Source organism: Mustela erminea, chromosome 1 (assembly GCF_009829155.1).
Source record: "Mustela erminea isolate mMusErm1 chromosome 1, mMusErm1.Pri, whole genome shotgun sequence".
Lineage (NCBI taxonomy): Eukaryota > Metazoa > Chordata > Mammalia > Carnivora > Mustelidae > Mustela > Mustela erminea.
Genome location: NC_045614.1, coordinates 135,052,713 through 135,071,386, shown reverse-complemented (window position 1 = coordinate 135,071,386; position 18,674 = coordinate 135,052,713). Strand labels below are relative to the sequence as shown.

Genomic DNA, 18,674 nt, shown 5'->3' with positions numbered 1-18,674 from the left:
TTGTACACATTATTTAAATTTCATTAATTTTCCCAATAGTTTTTTTATAGAAAAAGAAAAAATTTTTTCTGGTTCAGGATTCATACCAAGATCACACATTACATTTAGTTGTCATGAGTCCCTAACCATACATACTTTTTTCGTTGGTCATATTTTCCTTGATAAATACTAGGCTGATGGGAAAAAAAATACTTTTCGGCAACCTGAATTTCAAAAACCTGGTTGGTTAATTGTTGTTTTTGTTGTTTTGTATTTACATGTTTTAACGTAAAGTTGCTAAAAAAGGAAAAATAAGATCCAAAAGTTAAAGAGGAAGGATACTGATGATAAATAATAGAAATCTGCAGCAGTAAATCATTAACTGTAAAAAATGAAAATTTCAAAATGCTTTCATTAATGCCCTAGGTTTTTGTTTTTGGTTTTTTTTCTTTTTAAAGATTTTATTTATTCATTTGACAGAGAGAAAGAGATCACAAGTAGGCAGAGAGGCAGGCAGAGAAAGGGGGGAAAGCAGGCTCCCAACTGAGCAGAGAACCTGATGTGGGGCTTTATTCCAGGATCCTGAGATCATGACCCGAGCCAAAGGCAGAGGCTTAACCCACTGAGCCACCCAGGTGTCCCAATGCCCTAGGTTTTTAAGGAAAGTCTTAGGGCCTTTCTAAAAAGATTGCCACACATTTGTTAATAGTACCAGGTATTGAGAAGTCCTATTTGATTATATACACATAAAATGACCTCTTAGTTCCTAGAGAGTCTAGGGAGCAACAAAAGTGAAGTAGATATAATGAGAAATGACTAACCTCTGGAGACAAGGACATCTTTGTTCTCAGTAAGAAGACACTAAGCAGCTTTTTTTTCTTTTGATTTTTTTTTTTTTATTAAAACCAAAATAATGTGAGGTATGTTGACTGAGTAAATCAAAGCCTTAACTATGGTTATCACATGAACAGACTTCCTGAGGCACCAAGGATTTTGGATAGTTGCCATCAATTGACCTGAGACCTTCTACAACTTAAAGGTGAGTTCATAAAGAAGGTGCAGATGGGTATTTTATTTATTATACATTCAAAAAGTGATCACTGCTAGTCAAATGGTATTCTAACCACCTTGAATGAAAACTCCTTAGGCTATTACTTTTTCCATTTTTCAAATAGGGAAGCAGAGGCACAGGAAGATATAGCAGTTTGTCCAAGGTCACAGAGCTAGTGGGTGGCTATAACACTGAGGATCTCAAGGGAAGGCCTATAGGGACTAGGGTGGTTTAAAGCCACAAACTCTCAACACTGACGCATTTGTTTCATCTGGAGGCTAGGGTCTCACGGTGAAGAAAAATGGCTGGGCACACAATGAAAATTCAGCAGGATGGGAACAGCAAAGAAGGAAAGAGAAGGTCCAGACCAATATGGGAGAGGGAAATACTCAGGAAACCTCGAAAAGAAAACTGCCCTATTTTTAACAACTGCAGTTATAAATACTATCTGTACCAGCCTTCCTTCTTCAAGTTCAAGAAACTTAAATTCACATAAAAATGAGCAGTAGAAAGAAATCAAGGTCTGATGGCATTTGAAGTTATAAGAAAAAAGAATAAGGTGTATAATGACATCCATACAGACAAAAAAGGCATACCCGAAAGACATGTTTGAGAAAGCAGGTCCAAAGCACTATATTAGTCCAAAATGAGGTTAAAATGCATGAAGAAAATAATATAAGAAATGAAAGACCAAAATAAATTAGAATTCATAAAGGAAGTAAGAAACCTCAAGAAAGAATTCAAAATTAAAGTAGCAGAGTTCAAGTGGGCCTCCTCAAGAGCCTGGCTACAAGGCTTCTGCACTCTGGACCCAGCACAGACCTCCTGGGGCAGCTGCCTCTGGGTTTATTAATAAAGGTCCTAAATCTCTTTACTTTTAAAAGTGGCCTTAAAATATTTTTAAATAAGTGTGGAGTAATTTTAGTAAAGATGCTTATTTTAAATAAAATATGAACATTTTGTTTTATTATAATTTTAATCTTAGGCCCTGTCATTGCCATCCAAAGACAATTGGTGCCTTCCTATGCCAAATGCAATTTTGTGAAAAGTGAGTCAATTTTTTGGAAGCCAGAATCATAAAAGTCATGGCAATATCAATCAATAAATGGTGGCAAATTCCATAATATATTATGGAGACATTATACTTATGTATAAACTCACTCAAAATGTATTTGAGCAATCTTCTGTAATGTCATATTACATCATTATGAATTGGAATTTTGCCATCATAAAGGTGTGAGGAATATCTTTAGGACAATGATGCTGTTAGCAGAAGAACTGAATAGAAAACTTAGAACAGTGGTTCTCAGGGTAGGAGACCATATGCAATTTTAAGAATATGACTACTGTTTTCCTAACATAATAGTTTTGTTTTTAAGATTTTTATTTATTTATTTGAGAGAAACTGAGAACAGAGAAATCAGAGAGGGAGATGTAGACTCACAGCTGAGTGGAGAGCTCACTGTGCGGCTCGATCCCTGGACTCCAAGATCATGACCTGAGCTGCAGGCAGATGCTTAACCAACTGAGCCACACAGGCACCCTTGTTTTCCTAATATAACCCAAGAAAAATAAGCTTGATAAAATCCATTCAGTTGGTGGATGACTTGTCTACTGTGAGAAGGCACTATAATGGAATAGAGTAAAATCTGACATAATGATATAGACCTAGGTGTGTGTGTGTGTGTGTGTGTGTATCAAGTGTACACCAGGGGTGGGCAGGTGCAGACCTACTATATTCAAATCACCGTGGGATATTTTCCAAACTAAGAGTACACAGGTCAAGCCCATCCCATCCTAACTGAAAACCACAAATATGAAATATTAAGGGGAATTGGAGAGATATCTGGACTATGTGCAGAGGTTATGTATTCTAGTGTAGATGATCCTGGGAAGTTTTCCAACCCCTGAATTTTGTTACACAAAACATCAAGTTAAATGCATGTTGAAAAGTCTTAAAGGAAAACCAATGGCTTTGTCAGCAAGCTGTTTTTAAGTTGGTTCATAGAATGTAGAGATAAGAGACTCTGATATGGACTTCTCCAGAACAATTTCAAAGCCAGTCTTTGGATCCCTGAGTGGGCCTTCCTCACCAAGAAAGGAATGAAGGTGAACTAGATCTCTTTGCCCACTATTCAAAGTAAGTTAATTTACCGGTACAATTGAGCCACACATGAGTACAGATAACATTAGTCAATTTATCTGGGTTTCATTTCTGGGTCAAATTTGGACGCTGGACTCCAGGTGAGTTGTGCCTGCTTTGTTTCCTAGCACCTTAACCTCAGAGCCTAAACACAGCCAATTCTTTCTCACCTAGTGGCTGAATCCCTCTAATACTTGTCCAGCTCTCTGCTCTTTTTCTAAAAAAAAAAAAAAAGCATTTTCACTGTTCATGGCACATTCATTGGACCTTGGAGGCTAAGAAATGAGACAATTAAACTCAATTTGACTTAGCCCAGCTTATTTCTCATTAGCAGCTTTAACAAAAAGTTTCTTGGGGTGTGATCAAAATATCTAATTAAAATGAGATTTGAATGTTCAAGAGTCCGATTTATTCTTGATACCATGACCCTGGGAATACAGAAAATTAACTTGTTCTTATTGACTATGTAGACATTCGGCTTTGTTTTTACAGAATACAATAGAGAATTTTATAGTAAGAATATTAGGGGGCTCCTGGGTGGCTCAGTCGGTTAAGTGTTTGCATTCAGCTCAGGTCATGATCCCAGGATCAATCCTGGGATGGAACAGTGCCCCTTGTCTGGGCTACTGGTTCAATGGGGAGTCTACTTGTCTCCCTCTCCCTCCGCCCTTCTCCCTGCCAAAGCTTGCTCTCTTGTGGGCACTCTCTCTTAAATAAATAAATAAGATCTTAAAAAAAAAAAAAAAGGAATATAGGCAAGTTCTATGGACCTTTGGGGAAAGCACTATCTCCAAGGCAGATACAAAAAACCCCTACTTATGTACTTTTAAAAATTGTTGCTGTGTTTTATGTTTTCTTTAAGTTGTGGTTTGTGGTTATTGTAATGTAATAAATAATGCACATGGTAAAAATACATAAAGAAAATTAAACAGTAGGGAGTTATCAAGTAAAAAATAAATCTTCCTCCCAGAACTCCCCAAACTTTAAGTTTCCCTCTAAATAAGACAACAGTTTCTGAAACTAAGGTTGACGAGCAGGTGGTGCATTAATCCTTTTGCAACTCAATCTTAGTCTTTCAAAGACTTAAAAACAAAACAAAAACATGTTGGGCTATAAATCTTAGCACTGTAGGAAAGAGCCACACAGCACTCGTTTCCTGAGAGTCATCACTGGTGTTGCTTACATTTAAAGTTGCTTACATGATCCACGGTTTACAAATCGTTGCACAATAAAAATTAGAATGCCCTATTGTGGATCATTGCTAGGTACCATTCAGGTTACAATTTAACTATGATAAAGAAACCAAACTATGGGAAAAAATGATAATAAGTGGGACAGGCATCAGAGATTTAAAGCAATTTCATTAAAATGAAATAATGGTTATGAAAGTTGGTTTATGGTTTGAAGTTATGGTTTATGGAATATTCCCCAACCCTCACTGTTATGAATGACTGTTTAATTGTTATCTTTGATAGGAGTTTCAAAATGATAGGTGTATTAAAGATAAATTCGTTTCTATTTGTGTAAGTCTAATTGTAAATGTTTATCTTTTCATTCATTGATTTTTTTAAAAGATTTTATTCATTTATTTGACAGAGATCACAAGTAGGCAGAGAGGCAGGCAGAGAGAGAGAGAGAGAGAGGGAAGCAGGCTCCCTGCCGAGCAGAGAGCCCGACTCTGGACTCGATCCCAGGATCCTGAGATCATGACCTGAGCCGAAGGCAGCGGCTTAACCCACTGAGCCACCCAGGTGCCCCTCATTCATTGATTTTTTATATATATTTTTTTCACATAAGAAATTCCTTATCGGGGCACCTGGGTGGCTCAGTCGGTTACGTGGCTGCCTTTGGCTCAGGTCATGATCCCAGGGTCATGGGATTGAGTTCCACATTGGGCTCCCTGCTCAGTAGAAAGCCTGCTTCTCCCTCTCCCTCTGCTTGCTGCTCTGCCTACTTGTGCTCTTTATCTCTCTGTCAAATAAATAAATAAAATCTTAAAAAAGAAAAGAAAAGAAAAGAAATTCCTTATCTTGGGGCACCTGGGTGGCTCAGTGGGTTAAAGCCTCTGCCTTCAGGTCAGGTCATGATCCCAGGGTCCTGGGATCAAGACCAGCATTGGGCTCTCTGCTCAGCGGGGAGCCTGCTTCTTCCTCTCTCTGCCTGCTTCTCTGCCTACTTATGAACTCTATCTGTCAAATAAATAAATAAATAAATAAAATCTTAAAAAAAAAGAAAAAGAAATTCCTTATCTTTTCATGGTCAATATCTGCTTGTTTTTGATATCTGAAAACAGCATTTCTAAGTTATATTGGATATAGTCTCCCTTTACAGTTCCTTGCATTAAGCTACAATCCTAGAGCGAACATAGAATAGATATTTTCTGTGAAAAAAAGTTGTATTTGTTCTAGTTTTTTTTGTTGTTGTTGTATTTTGGTAGCCCAGAACCCAATATTTTGTTAGTGTGATTTGAATTATTTTCTTCCAGTGCATTTCTCTTAACACTTATCTATACTGAATTCACTTGTCATATTTCTGCATTTTTACAGCCATTGTTATTCTTAACTATGTTTTACAATCCATACTATAAACATTCCTTTCTTTATCCAGCAAACATGAATATCTACCATGGCTCAAAGTTGGATAACACCTAGTGCCATTTCTTTTTTTTTTTTTTTAAGTATTTTAAATTTCTTTTCTCTTTTTTTTTTTATGATTTTATTTATTTATATTTATTTATCCAAGAGAAAGCAAGAGAGAGAGAGAGAGCACAAGCAGGGGGAGGGGCAGAGGAAGTGAGTGAAGCAGACTTCCCAGTGAGCAGGTAGCCCAGATGCTAGATCCCAGGATGCTGGGATCAGGACCTGAGTTGAAGGCAGACACTTAACAGACAGAGCCACAGAGGCACCTTGACATAGTGCAACTTCTAGTATCCTCACAATGTTTGGCTCAAGAGACCAACCCTCTCACGGAAAAGCAAAACATACTTGAATGAATCAGTTTTATAAAATGTTAATACAGAAGATAGATTCAAAATATGGTCACCCACCATAGGTATCACAGTGAAACATAATAATAATGTTGGCAGAATAAGCTTAATTTATTTGATTTTAGAGAAATAGATACTTGCTATCCTCAGATAATTGGACAAGAGCTCAGAAATAGTCTTCCATTATATTTAAAGGAGCAATGTTTGGTCACTCATGATTTTAATTTGTGTTCTATGAACTCTGAAAGAATTCTTTCGTCCTAGTTTGAAAGGTTTTACCTTTTGGGTAGCTATTGCTTCATTAAGGGTAACTAGGGATACTTCATTTGCTTAGTACTAACTTGCCAGAGTTGATTATGGAGAACATTGCCAAACTAAAGAGTGTCATTTGTATTTCCATTCAGAAATAAATGGTAGAAAAAGTCCAAGGATTTCTCTGTAACATCATGCTCTATTTCTGTAGCAGATGTACTCTACCTCCTAACTGTTAAGTCATATTTTGTATTGAAAAGCAAAAACCATGTATTTCAGTTGTTACCTAATCAGTACCCAAAATTGGCGTAATGGGCTGATGGGCATTAAGGAGAGCATTTGATATAATGAGCACTGGGTGTTTTATGCAACTGATGAACCACTAAATTCTACCCTGAAGTCAATAATACATGATATGTTAACTAACTTGAATTTAAAGAAAACAAAAAAACAAACAAAAAATATTACCACTACCACCACAGGCAAAAGAAAGGAGCATCTTGCATCTTTTAACTGAAGCCTCTTGAACTTCTCCACAAATTTATTCCCATTTAGTTGTTCCTTTTATCAGTAAATGGTAACTCTATCTATCCAGTTGCTCATGCTAGAAACCTGGTTGTCGTGCTTGGAAATCCCACCTCTTTGTGAAGGGTACTTCACATTCAATCAGTGACCTTTCTACTTTCAAAATAATTGTTGAATTTGTCCACCTCTCTCCATCTTCATGGTCATTGCCCTAGTCCAAGCCAACAAGTGTCTCTCTGGATGACTGTGAAAATCTTCACTGGCTATTCCTTATTCACACTCGCCTCTTCTCCAATCCAATCCTCAACAGCTATGAGAGTGACAGTTTGATGAGAAATCACAGTATGTTACTTGTCTTGGCCTGCTCTTGCTCTGTAACAAAATGCCTCAGACTGGTTAGCTTATAAACAACAGAAATTATTGCTCACAGTTCTGGAGGCCTCAAAGTCCAAGATCAAGGCCTTCTGGTAAAGGTCTTCTTCCTAGTTCATAGTCTGCACCTTCTCACTGTGCCCTCACAGGGTTAAAGGGCTAAGGATCTCTCTGGAATCTCTTTTCTACAGGTACTAATCCTATTCAGGAGGGCTCATGACCTAATCTCCCAAAGTCCCCACCTCCTAATAACCATCACCTTTGAGGGTTAGGATTCTATATAAGAATTGGGTAGAGGGGTTACCATAGCAGTCATTTCTCTGCTTAAAATCTTTAAGTGGCTTCTCATTGCCCTTAAGATAAAATTTTAAAATCCTTAACACGATTTTCCAGGGCCTATGTTAATTGTCAGTCATTTTGAGCCCTTGTTCACCATGCCCCCAGCTATAGAGACCTCCTTCCTCCTTCCATACCCCTCAAACTCCTTTCCATCTCAGGACCTTCTTAATGTTTCCTCTGCTTCCTTGTTTTTTCACCACCTCTTGGTGGGGAAACTCTTCGTCAGATCTCAGCTTGAATGTCACTTTTCTTTTAATCCTGATCCTACAGGCTAGATTGGATTCCCCTGTTATACTTTTCTCAAAATGCTCTATTCTTGTTCTTTATAACAGTCACTAAAAATAACTATATGGTTATTTATGTAATTATTCATCCAATGTCCACCTTTCCCACTATTATATACTCTCCGACGGTAGAGACCTTACCTGTTTGTTTTTTCACATTGTATTCCAAGTCCCTAGCACAAAAACTGCTCAACAAATATTTGTTGAAAACAAATGAGGGTAGATACCAAAACACAGTAGAGTTTAGTTTATGAGAATTGCAGTATTAAAGTGAGTCTAGGGTGCCTGGGTTATACAGTGGGGAGGGTATGTGATATAATGAGTGCTGTGAAATGTGTAAACCTGAGGATTCACAGACCTGTACCCCTGGGGCAAATAATACATTATATATGTTAATTAAAAAATAAAAGTGAGTCTAAGGGCACCTGGGTGGCTCCATCGGTTAAGTGTCTGCCTTCAGGTCAGATCATGATCCCAGAGTCCTGGGATTGAGCCCCACATCGGGCTCTCTGCTCAGGAGGGAGCCTGCTTCTCCCTCTGCTCCTTCTCCACTTGTTCTATCTCTCTGTCCCTCAAATAAATAAATAAAATCTAAAAAAAAAGAAGTGAGTCTATAATCAATCAGCAAGAAACTAACCAATTGGTTATCTTTTCTGAGCTTTGAGAGCCACAGACTATGGCCTAGTCAACTTTGTACGTATCAAATACCCCTGTCTTATTGAGTCAAATACAAATCTTTTTATCTTTCTGTCTCTTTTATTAATTTTTAATTTTTTTTCTGAGAGAGAATGTGCATGAGCAGTGGGGGGAGGACAGAGAGAGAATTGTAAGCAGGCTTCAGGCCCTACATGGAGTCCAGTATGGGGCTTGATCTCACAATCCCAAGATCATGACCTGAGCTGAAATCATGAGTCTGATGCTTAATCAACTGAGCCACCCAGGTGCTCCTATTTCTGTCTCTTTTAAAGCAGTCACAGAGTCTATCTTGTCTGGCCTTTCATTGGAAGGTTTTTTTGAATCTCTGAGAAACTTCACCATGCACCCACTTTTCTCTGCTGTGAGTCTGCCCAGCATGTTTTCCTCCACTGTTGCTAACTTCTCTGGGCAGCATTACCTGACACTCATGAAGGGAGCCACCTTGTCTTGCTCTGAGACTCTACCAAGACTGTTCCAATTATTGCTTCTGTGCCTTGGTTCTCAGATTAAGTCCACAGACTGCCTGGCAATGATGCTGCTACTGTTGCTGCTTGTGATACCATTTACCAGTCTTTCTTTACTTGTTCTCAGTGACATGCACTATCTGGAAAATTATTTTCATTGGAAATAAATGAAATTATTTCTCCTCTCTTCCAGATCATTTGAAACATATTAACTAAAATGGTCTTGACATCCTTTGGGCACCACTGTGATAACCTCTTCCTAGTTTTTATCTCTAAGCCAGTTCCCTATTGCATAGGGCAGACGGTAAGGAGGCCGTATGATCTCTACCTCCTGGTATTCGTGCCCTGCGTAATCCCCTTCCCTTGAGTATGGGTGGTATCTGTGACTTGGCTTCCAACAGGTAGAACACAGTAACGGTGATGGGATGTACTTGGTCACATGGGTGTGATTACTTACTAAGGTTATAACATCTTACTGAAGAATTTTCTTGCAAGCTGCTGTGTTGTGAGCTTCCCTAAGGAGAAAATCACAGAGTTAGAAATGGAGGGCAGCTTTTAGCCAGCAGCTAGCAAGAAACTGAAGATCTTAGTCTGACATTCTGAAAGGAACTAGATGCTGCCAACAACCACATAAGTCTAGAAGTAGATCCCTCAGTCAAATCTTGGGTGAAAATTCAGCTGTAGCCAATACCTTGATTGTATCTTGCAGAGGACCCAGTTAAGCTGTATTCTAATGTTAACCTCACAAAACAAAGATAATAAATGTGTCTTGTTTTAAGCCACTAAATTTATAGCAATACTTTTATGCAGCAATAGATAATAGATGTATTAGAATACTTCTATCCTTGACTGAGATGCTTTTTGACACATTATTTCCCAATCATTTTTAAATACCTTTCAGCATGGAATTTGGACATAATGAATTTTGAGGAAACAGATATTGTAGCTTTCTTTTCCTACATGTAATTATTTACCTACGAAAAAATTGTTTAACCAAGTATAACTCTTGCCTTAAGAATGCTTAGACTTGGGACACCTGAGTGGCTCAGTTGGTTAAGCAGCTGCCTTTGGCTCAGGTCATGATCCCAGCGTCCTGGGATCAAGTCCCACATCGGGCTCCTTGCTCAGCAGGGAGCCTGCTTCTCCCTCTGCCTCTGCCTGCCATTCTGTCTGCCTGTGCTCGCTCTCTCTCCCTCTCTCTCTCTGATAAATAAATAAAATCTTAAAAAAAAAAAAGAATGCTTAGACTTATTCCTTCTGTGCCCAGGGATCACATGTATGTACATATTCAAAAGTAATACCTTTCATAATTGATTGCATCAGTTCCAGTCTCAAGGAAGTAGGACTACAGCTACTCCTTCCTTGGCAAAATCTCTATCATGAATAGGACAACTCCTACTCTAGCACAGTGTAATCCTTTTTATTTTATTTTTTTTAATAATTTAAAAATTTTTTTTAATAAACATATAATGTATCATTAGCCCCAGGGGTACAGGTCTGTGAATCGCCAGGTTTACACACTTCACAGCACTCACCATAGCACATACCCTCCCCAATGTCCATCCTTTTTATTTTCTTTAAGATTGTATTTTTTTATTTGATGGGAAGGAGTGCACAAGCAGGGGCTAGTATATTTAGACTAGCCATGTTTTACATGCTCAATAACATATGTATCATTGGGGTGTCTGCAGCAGAGGGAGAAGGGGAAGCAGGTTCTCTGCTAAGCAGAGAGCCTGATGCAGGGCTGGATCCCAGTATCCTGAGATCATGACCTGAGCCAATGGCAAGCACTTAACCAACTGAGCCACCCAGGCGTGCTAGCACAGTGTAATCTAACACAGTGCCTTTTATTGAGTATACAGTCTAAAGCTATTTCTCTGGAAAACTGGTGTCTGAATGTCTGGTTCCATACCATGCCTATTACATTAGCTGTATGTCTGAATTAGAATGTATCTATTCCTAAAAATGGCTAGATGTGTAAGGGTAAGCTGTAGGTTAGCACCATCCAACAGAAATATAATGCAAGTCACATATTTAATTTTATGTTTTCTAGGAGCTGCACTTAAAAAGGAAAAAGAAAAAGACTGATTTTAATAATATATTTTATTCAACCCAAGATATCCAAAATAGTATAATTTTAATGTGTAATCAATTTAATAAAATTAATGAGATATTTTCTGTTTTTTTTTTTAAAGTGAGTCCTTGAAATTCCACTTTTTTTTTTTTTTAAGATTTTATTTATTTGTCAGAGAGAGAGGGAGAGAGATCGAGCACAGGCAGACAGAATGGCAGGCAGAGGCAGAGAGAGAAGCAGGCTCCCTGTTGAGCAAGGAGCCCGATGTGGGACTCGACCCCAGGACGCTGGGCTCATGACCTGAGCCGAAGGCAGTCGTTTAACCAACTGAGCCACCCAGGCGTCCCTAAATTCCACACTTTTTTACATTTGCAGTGTATCTCTATTTAGACTAGCCATGTTTTACATGCTTAATGAACATATGTATTGTTGGGGCACCTGGGCTGCACAGTCAGTTAAGCATCCAACTCTTGGTTTCATCTCAGGTCATGATCTCATGGTCCTGGGATTAAGCCCTGTGAAGGATTCTTTCCTCCTCCCTTTTCCTCTCCTTCTGGTCCTCCCCTTGCTCTTTCTTGTACTCTCTCTATAAAATAAATGAATAAAATCTTCAAAAAATGTAATACACTAATGAATTGTTGAAAACTACATCAAAAACTAATGATGTATTATGTGTTGGCTAACTGAGCATAATCATAAAAAACGTAGTGTGTATTGAACAAACACAACTTTAGAGCTTTACATGAGCATGTTAAACCATTGACATCACAATCCACATAAAATTCTGCATAAGGCAGCTGGATTCTTTTGAATTAAAAATGCATGTCCTAGGAGCGCCTGGGTGGCACAGTAGCTTGTGCGTCCAATTCTTGGTTTCAGCAGCTGTCCTGATCTCAGGGTCGTGGGTTTGAGCCCTGCATGGGGCTCTGAGCTCAGCATGGAGTCTGCTTAAGCTTCTCTCTCCCTGGGCGCCTGGGTGGCTCAGTGGGTTAAGCCGCTGCGTTTGGCTCAGGTCATGATCTCAGGGTCCTGGGATCGAGTCCCGCGTCGGGCTCTCTGCTCAGCAGGGAGCCTGCTTCCTCCTCTCTCTCTCTCTCTGCCTGCCTCTCTGCCTACTTGTGATCTCTCTCTGTCAAATAAATAAATTTAAAAAAAAATCTTAAAAAAAAAAAAGCTTCTCTCTCCCTCTTCTTCTCCTCCCTGTGCTCTCTCTAAAATAAATAAATAAACAAATCTTTAAAAATGCGTATCTCCTTTATACACAGGTAAATAAAACAAGATTTGAGTGGCTAGGCAGGCATGGATCAAAGAAGGGAGACATTGTAAGTACAATGATGTAATAGTTATACAATGGATCCTTGGCATGTATAGATTTCATACCTGCCCAAATTCACACTTGTGAATTTGCTGCAGTTCTTATAAATTTGTTGTGGTATGAATCTGAATTGGCCTGATTACAGGAGCAGTCCCTTTGCTGGGGCATAAGCCTGTCTGACCTGCCTTGTCTGTATTTCTCTACTTATCTCACAAGCATTAATGTTCACTAAAAGCCTGAAGGAGTCAGTTAATTTTAATCATTTATGTTTGTGGCACTTTAGGGGAGGATTCACATGTGTAGTGGAAATATACAGACTTGGGGTCCTGCCCATGCTAAGACTGAATCCTTCCCCAACGTCATATTTTGATGGAACTATGAGGGTCTTGTAAAACTAGATTAGATTCTCTGTCTGATTCCATTTAAGCAAAGTCCCCATGAAATGTCACACTTCACTTACTGAAAGTTTTCTTTATAGCATACTGCAATTTTTCTTTCTTTTCCAGATACTATGCTATCTTAATGATATTCGTTAATATTGCTTAATGAGCCAGAGAAAATTCTTACTCTTAACAAATTATTCCTTTCAGAAACTTTCCATTTTAAAGTTCCATGAAGGGGGAGCAAAGGACCTTTACCTGAAGATATTTAAGTACTCTTCCAACAGATACAGCTGATTCTTTGTCATACAGGGCTACAGTGTTTCTCAAGAATTATTCAGAATCATGGCTCCACCGAGAATTCTCCTTGATATCGATGAACCATGTTATGAATATTTCTTAAATTTTAGTAATAAGTATGTGGGTATTTATTATGGTTTAAATATGTTTTAAATAGTTTATATTTTAAAAAAAATGAGGAAAGGTCATTCAACCTGTTCTTTGATCTCTATCCATTTATATAAGGTTTCTCCACCGTGAGCACTACTGAACTTTGAGCCCAATAAGTCTTCATTTTTGATGACTGTTTTATACATTGTAGGATCCTTGGCCTCTGCCCACTAGATGCCAATATCTTATGTTCAGCCATTTCTGTTTCTACAGTCATCATTTATTTGGGGGCTCTCATCTCCTCACCTAGATGCCATTTCAGTCCCTGAACTAGCCCATATATTCAATATTCTACCTTGCTAATATACCTTCCATATTGCCATAAATGTAATAATACTGGGCACCTGGGTGGATCTGCTGGTTATGTGACTGACTCCTGATTTTGGCTCAAGTCATGGTCTCGAGGGTCGTGGGGTTAGGCCCCGCATTAGGCTCCACACTCAACAGGGAGTCTGCTTGAGATTCTCCCTCTCCCTCTGTTCCTCCCCTGACTTGTCATGTCCTCTCTCTCAAATAAGTAAATAAATCTTTAAAATAATAACAACAACAACAACAACAGTACCTACAATTTATTTAACCTCTGCTATGTGCCATGCAAGTATGCTTTGCTCATTCATTAACTCGGGTCTGATACGATGAACCTGAAAATAGAGCAGTTAAGTGACTTGCCCCAAATGACTCTTCTAGTGAGTACAAGATAAGATTCAAGTTTAGGTCAGCTTAACATCAAAGCCTATGATTCTTAGGTTATCACACTGCCTAAATATAATATCTTCCTAAAACATGAGGGAAACTTGTTCCTTTTCACAAACTTTGAGTAGCTTCCAGTTCATGTCTCAGGCAACATAACCTGTCTGTTCCTTTAGGCATCCTGCTCCTGTATTTCCATGCACACTGAATTCGTATTTCACTAAATGATGACCATTTTCCCAAATTTGCCACACATATTGTTTTTATGCCTGTGCTCAAGCTGTTCCCTCAATCTAAAATGCATTTTCCATCTCTTTTTCTTCTCTAAAATTCTAATCATTATTCACAATCTAGTTCAGATGTGTGTTGTTTTTTTCCCCTGTGAAATCTTTCCTGATATGCCCAGAATGAATTGTTTCTTCACTCCTATAGCACAAAATTTGTCACATACAGCTTTACATCATCCTGTTCTATTGAGGACTTTCCTACATATCTGTCTGTAAATAAATGGAGGGTGGGGATCACTCCTTGCTTACATGCTGCCCCATTCGAAAAGACTGAGGCAACTAACTAGAGGCTTTTTTTTTTTGTAGCTCTGTGTTTCCTAGAACATATTCTATAGGGGTTTTCAGAAAACACACAAGCCTTGATACAAATTGGTTGACTACATAGACAAGTCAATGAGTGGATACATGACAAAATATTTATTCCCATCACAAAGATTTTGGAAAAAACCCTTCTGGTTAGCTGATATTGAGAAATGGCTTAGAAAACCATCTCTGGGGTGCTTGGGTGGCTCAGTGGGTTAAAGCCTCTGCCTTCAGCTCAGGTCATGATCTCAGGGTCCTGGGATCGAGCCCCGCATCAGGCTCTCTGCTCAGTGGGGAGCATGCTTTCCCCCTCTCTGCCTGCCTCTCTGCCTACTTGTGATCTCTGTCTCTGTCAAATAAATAAATAAAATATTTAGACACACACACACACACTCACACACACAGTAAAGAAAACCATCTCTGGGTGCTATTTGGCACAGAGCAGACCCAATGGGCTACAGTTGCAGAGATCCCCGTCCTCTCAGAGAAACATACTTATATCAAGTGAAGCTGGATACATCAAGAGACTGTATAGGTATTTTTTCATACAGATGTAAAATTCAAAAGGTACAAAAGGGTATGGAGTGAAAAGTGTATCTCCCTCCATTCTTGTCTTCTAGTCCCCAATCCCCCTTCTCAGGGACTTGATATCACTTGATTTTACAGATTTTTAAGATGATTATCCCAAATAATACTTTCTTATATATTATTCTTATATATTCTTGGACAAAAGATCATATTAACAAATATAATATCTAAATAATAACCCCGATTTAGCTACAATTACCAGTATATTAATTTCGCGAGATAGCAAATATTTTTAAATGCAGGTGAGTGAAGTCTTGAGGTTGCAAGAAACATGCTTTATTTGTCCATTGTGGTGGTTTTGCTTTTAGTGGCTTAAAGTACTGCTTCTGGAGGAAAATCACATAACCATGTAGTCTGACTTCTTTAAAATTGTCTCCACCTCATTTCTTCGTTTTCCAAGTTGTCTCTCTCTCATGTGTGGGTATTTTAATACTTCTGTATTCCTCAAATCTCTGACTCTGTCACTTTCTTCCCTCAGTATTAGCAGGTGACTTTAGCTCTTCTTCACAAGGAAAAAGAAATCATCCTCTAGGTTTTTAGATGCATTCGTGTAAGTTTTGGAAGGATTGTATTATGTTCTATTTTGTTTGGAAGGACATCTTCTGAGGTGTGGATCTATATTGATTCATGCGAAGAGCTAGTCAGACCATGGAAAAAACAAGGATGAAAGATTGTAACAAAGAGATATGGGGAAAGAAATGCATAGATGGACATCTTCAGATTGTGCGCAGACTGAGGACTATGTCCCACATGGATGCTTGCCAGGGACTCCTACAGAGGAGATGGGCAATATTCGAAAACTGGCCTTTTCCCAGGCATCTAAGTGTTTGTTCAGTAGGCTCATTTAAAAAGTTTTTGTGGTGGCAAGGAAGGAGATTACTCCTAGGTTCAATATTACCTCCGTCCTCCCCCAAGTGCTGGAACTAACTTGGCTACTATTACTCCTGAGTGCCTAACATACCTGCTGTAGTGACCAACAGCTGCATTCTGATCGTGCCCTCAGCTCTGGAACACCAAACAACCATCTAGTGGCAGTTTAACAACTAGGGTTCTTCCATCATGGAGAGGGCAGCAATTCTCCTCACTGTAAATATGTATTTACTATAAATTTAGGTTGAGTTTCCCTGCTTGCCAAAATTTTACCTGCATCATTACCTATAGTCCTATTATGTACCTAATTCATTGTCATGGTATTGTATTAACTACTGTTTCTGACCGGAGAATTTGTTTATATATGAATGAAGTAAAGCATTGGGCTAATGCTGTTGAGATTCACTGATCTTACCATGTATCCCATCACCCAAAAGCAGGTGGGCTTTTAGAAAGGCAGACAGTCCTTGGGGAGACCTAATGAACGTACCAGCTGTGCGGCTGTAAAGCTGTCAGTCAGAAGGCACTAAGTATGTATCTCTCATGGTCACAATACATAGGGTCAGAAAACAATGGATGTGAAGTAAGAGGGGTACTTCCTACAATAAACCTAATGACCCATTCTCAAAAATTTTCTCTCTATCCCTACAACTTTCAGTTTTGATGGTTAAATAGTCTTACTATCCAAGGAAGGGATGAGTCCATCAGGAAACAAAAGGGCTTACAGTGAAGTAGAGGTTGAGACTGACACCTGGTCTATTTGGATTCCTCGTGCTTCATGAACAAGGTGAGGGGGATTACATGTACTGGCTGGAGTATTTAAGATTTTAAAGGGGAAGTAGGGTTTCTACCACAAAATGAAGGCAAGGGGGAGCAGATCTAGAACCGAGAGTATCCTTTGCCTCCTTCTACTACCATGCCCAGGGGCAAAAGCAATGGAAAAACTTCAGAAATCTATATGTTGGTGCAATTTGTGGTTTATAATTTGAAGTTTGGGGAGAAAGATGAATTGATGCTGAATAGGCAAAGGGATGGACAGTGGCAATCACTACCAGTTGTCTCATTCTACACCTTTCCAATCCATTGTAGCATGCCTTTCTGGGTTTTAGGAGATAGAAAGCTAAAGAGTATGTTTTCAAGACTCCCATAAAGTGCAGCAAGGGTTACCCATGCTTTCTGCCAGGCAGATGTGCCCCTGCCAGGCTTGGCAAGGCCAAGGCAACAGTTCTGGCAAGTGCAGATCATAGAGGCTTTTGTTTTTTCTACTGCAGCTGTTGTAGAGATCCTAGTGACCAGAGCCTGATTCATGGATATCAAGCATCAGGTGGTGACAACAAGACCAAACCTGTTGGAAAGTTCCCATGGTGTAGTTGGGCTTTTTCCTGGCTGTCTTGCCAGTGACCGTTCGATAACCAAGCTTGGTGTCTTGGCCTTCCCAGATGTCCTATAAACTAAACAAAATCTTGGAATAAATTTCTTTCTACTTAAACTAGTGAGCGTGTACTGTTGTTGTCTAAAACTAGTACTCTACTCAAATGCCAGAGGAAGAGGGTTCTCCAATTTTGGAAAAGCGGGTGGATATTTGAGAATCAGAAATAACCACCTCACCTCCCATTCAGTCCTCAACCACTGAAATTTGGCAGCTACCTCCTCTGCTACTACTCTTGTCAAGATCACCAGGACTTCCCTGACACAATCTCTTGGCAAAATTTTTTTTTTTTTGTCAGAGACAGAGGGAGAGAGAGCAAGCAAGCACAGGCAGACAAAGAGGCAGGCAGAGGCAGAGGGAGAAGCAGGCTCCCTGCCGAGCAAGGAGCCCGATGTGGGACTCTATCCCAGGACGCTGGGATCATGACCCGAGCTGAAGGCAGCTGCTTAACCAACTGAGACACACAGGCGTCCCTCTTGGCAACATTTGACCCTGTTGCCCACCTGCCACTTTTGTGGGAAACCTTCCTTCCTTTAGCTTCTGTACACATGATCCTCTGGTTTCTTTCTTCTCCTTCGTTCCTCCTCAGTATTCTTTGAGGGACCTTCTTTCTCTTCTGCTTATCGTTTAAAGGTGAGTATTTCTCAGTGTTGTATACAGTATCTGTTGATCTTTCTATTCTACATATTGTTTAGGGGTGATTTTAGGTTGTTTCTACTTCATTGCTTTAGTTAATTTAGTGCTGACCTCCAAATTTATTTCTTAAGGACAGTTATGTCTCCTAAGCACCAATACTTTCTGAATATCTCTCCGTCGTTGTCTCATAAGCACTTTAAACACAGGATAGTCATAACAGAACTCATTGGCTTCCCCCCTCACCTCCTCAAAATTCCTCGAACTAGCAAACTAGCAAAATAGTACTCCTTATTATATTCCCTATCCTGGGGGATGGCATCACTGCCAACAGAGTTGCTTAAGCCAGAAACTGGGTGTCAGCCTTCACTTTTCACTCTGCTTTGCTTAGCCAAACAATCTTCAAGTCCCATTGTTTCTAATTCTCTAAATATCTCTCATTTCATCTCTATTGCATTTATGTCTATTGCTTTAGTTTAGACACCATCACTCTAGCCAGTTTACTGCAACAGCCTCCCAAGCTGTCTCTCTTCCTGTAGTCTTACCTTCCTCAAGTTCATTTGT

General features: G+C 39.2%; 1 protein-coding gene across 19 annotated transcripts in view; it reads left to right on the top strand.

Moving 5' to 3' along the window:
• The window catches only part of LOC116590577 (wiskott-Aldrich syndrome protein homolog), a 112,129-nt gene that overhangs the window by 11,590 nt on the left and 81,865 nt on the right, over nucleotides 1–18,674 (top strand). For 5 of the 19 annotated variants that reach the window (XR_004285688.1, XR_004285687.1, XM_032342607.1 and 2 more), the window contains one exon: nucleotides 951–1,018. The exons of 7 other annotated variants lie outside the window; for them this stretch is intronic. The gene's annotated coding sequence lies outside the window, so the exon portion shown is untranslated. Of the gene's footprint in view, nucleotides 1–950; nucleotides 2,008–9,284; nucleotides 10,182–11,144; nucleotides 11,256–18,674 lie in introns of those variants that run through there. 7 more of the 19 variants (XM_032342667.1, XM_032342600.1, XM_032342613.1 and 4 more) reach the window with 4 other exon arrangements.